The 3,041-nt window shown below is 37.8% G+C and overlaps 1 pseudogene; it reads left to right on the top strand.

The window, feature by feature from the left end:
• The first annotated feature begins 472 nt into the window (after positions 1 to 472).
• Positions 473 to 573, top strand: LOC138383064 (U6 spliceosomal RNA; annotated as a pseudogene).
• The last annotated feature ends 2,468 nt before the right edge of the window (positions 574 to 3,041 follow it).

Genomic DNA, 3,041 nt, shown 5'->3' with positions numbered 1-3,041 from the left:
CTGTTCATATATAAAACTACTTTAAAATGTAACTGGGCACATAGAATAAATGGAACAAAAACTGAAAAAAATAAAAGGCTCAGGAATGATAGCTTTTATTTTAGTTAGTATCTTTGTGTGTGCTGTGGTCTCCGTAGTATGTTTAAAAATCACTGACATATTTTTAATTTTTTACAATGATATTTACACAAAATGTTCTGCTCTATGACTTTTAATGTGTATATAGTTAACATTTATATGTATTTGTATGCATAAAATGTAAGCATTATTTGGTCAATTTTGTTTTGCTGCCTTCTTGTTTTCATTAGTCTTATCGCTTAGGAAATATGCTCTGATATTTGGTTGGGGTTGTCTCTGTATATTGGCATGTATGTCCCTTTGAAATAAATTTTAGGTCAGATAAACTGGGGTAAAACCAAGTGCTACTGTTTACTGGATAATTGGCAAAATATTCTCATAAAAGATGGGTACTGTGCTCGCTTCGGCAGCACAGATACTAAAATTGGAACGATACAGAGAAGATTAGCATGGCCCCTGTGCAAGGATGACACGCAAATTTGTGAACCGTTATTTAAAAAAAAAAAAAAAAAAGATGGGTACTGTTGTTTTTGTCATAGATTATTTTTGTGCTTTTAAGCACAAATGTTCAAAAAGGATTGCTGCGGCTGGGCACAGTGGATCATGTTTGTAATCCTAGCACTCTGGGAGGCCAAGGCTGGAGGATCACTTGAGGTCAGGAGTTTGAGACCAGCCTGAGCAAGAGTGAGACTCCATCTCTACCAAAAATAGAAAAAATGAGCTTGTACCAAAAATAGAAAAATTTAGCTGGGATGGTGGCATGTGCACCCGTAGTCCTGGCTACTGAGAAGGCTGAGGCTGGAGGATTGCTTGAGCCAAGGAGTTTTAGGGTGGGGTGAGCTGTGATGGCACCGCCACATTGTACACAGGGTGACAGAGTGAGACTCTGTCTCAAAAAATATATATATAGGATTGGTGCTGTGATTGCTATTATGTTATACTCTGTATATTTTATAAAACTCTCAATTCCATGTCTTCCATAAATTCTTCCCCCAGAGTTCTACCTCTGTGCTGTTCAAAGTTGTGGCTTTTAGACCTGAGGCATTGACGTCCCTGGTGAGCTTGTTAGAAATGCAGAATCTCAGGCCTCACCCAGATGTCCTGAACCAGAATCTGCCTCATAACAAGATCTTCGGTTCATTGTTGTACCCAGTAAAAATTGAGAAATATGCTTCTAACTCACCATGGCTTTTTCATCTGAGGAATACATACAGGTAATTCTGTATGATGTAAATATAGCACTAAAAGATGTATATTTTTGTGTTGATGCTGTATTTTATATTTCATATTCTATATAAGCATAGCATCAACACTAATTTTGTGGAATCTGTGTCATTCTCTTTGCACAGAGGTAGAGAATACCTTAAAAATATTACTGTGTTTAAACATATCTTCTTTTGTAATTCAGGTCACTCATATATGTCAGAGCCAGTAGTCTTTTCTTTTTTTATTTTATTTATTTATTTATTTTTTGTGTGGCAGAGTCTTCCTCTGTTGTCTGGGGTATAGTGCCATGTCATCAGCCTGGCTCACAGCAACCTCAAACTCCTGGGTTCAAGCGATCCTTCTGCCTCAGCCTCCCGAGTGCTAGGATTATAACAGGTGTGAGCAACCACACCTGGCCCCCGTAGTCTTAACTTCCTCATTTTATCTTGGGTCAAATTAAGAACCCTACCCATGGCCACATGGTTGGTTGGTTGTTTAATTTATTTCAGGGACTGTTGATATTTAGTTATGTGGGCATAGAATTCTCTCTGGAAGAATGGGAATACCTCTACCCTAAGAACTCTGCCCATGGCCACATGGTCAGTGTGTAATTTATTTATTTATTTATTTATTTATATTTCAGGAACTGTTGACATTCAGGGATGTGGCCATAGAATTCTCTGCAGAGGAGTGGGAATGCCTGGACCCTGCTCAGCGGGATTTGTATAGTGATGTGATGTTAGAGAACTACACAAACCTGGTCTCTGTGGGTGAGAATAACTTACCTCCAGAATATGTAATATGCCTCGAGGGATTTTATTTCTTTCCTTTCCAGCATGTCTCTTGGGAGTTTGTGCTTTGTATGAATGAGTTTCAGATTCCTGCTTCCAAGAGAAAAAAAATTAAGGATTTGTTAATATAAAAAACATCTTTTATCTTTGACCTCATTATTCACCTTCTTTCTTGAGGTGATTTGCAAGTTTTACTCTAGTAGTGATTCCAGGAATTCAGTGATGTAAAATATTTTTGTCTACACCTTAAAATCCAATTCTTTTTATTTTTGATTGAATCATACTTGAAAGTGAATGACAGGATCCACAAATTTACAATGCTTCTTAAATATTCTACAATGGCTGTCAGGAAATAGTATTTTGTAAAATTATTTTCTGCAGTCTTCTATAATAATTCTCTCTTCTCTGCTAAGTACAGCACTAAGTTGAAAATTGAACACCAAGCAAAATTCATGTGCCTTTTTCTAATAAAATAGAACTTGCTGTCTCTAAGCTGGACCTGGTCACCTTTTTGAAACAAATGAAAGAGCCCTGGCATGTGAAGAGAGAGGAAACAGTAGCGAAATACCCAGGTAGGTGCCAGTGCATGAAGCAGATGACACAGGTGATAGGTCCAAAGGTCAAGGAGGAAGCCAGACGTTAAAGTGTGGATTCAGAAGCTCTGGCACAATGAAACTACTTTTTTTTTTTTCTTGCCCCAAGTGTGTTCACAGAATGAAACTACTTCTTGAGAACCCTAGGTTTATTTCTCTTGCTCTCACAGAAGGACACCATCTTTCTCATGTTCTTTAATTATCTGAGGATTGATTCTTATTAAGATGGTGAAAAATATTATCTGAGGATTCCCTTTGCCCTTCAGTCATCTTCCATCAGATTGACTGGGAGAGCCAAAATCCTCTCCGTGGTCTGTGAGGACCTACATAATCTACTCATCCATTCCCCTTGGAGTCCTGGAAAAATCTGCAT

This window comes from Eulemur rufifrons, chromosome 4, assembly GCF_041146395.1.
Source record: "Eulemur rufifrons isolate Redbay chromosome 4, OSU_ERuf_1, whole genome shotgun sequence".
NCBI lineage: Eukaryota > Metazoa > Chordata > Mammalia > Primates > Lemuridae > Eulemur > Eulemur rufifrons.
This window is presented reverse-complemented; position numbering and strand designations above follow the sequence as displayed.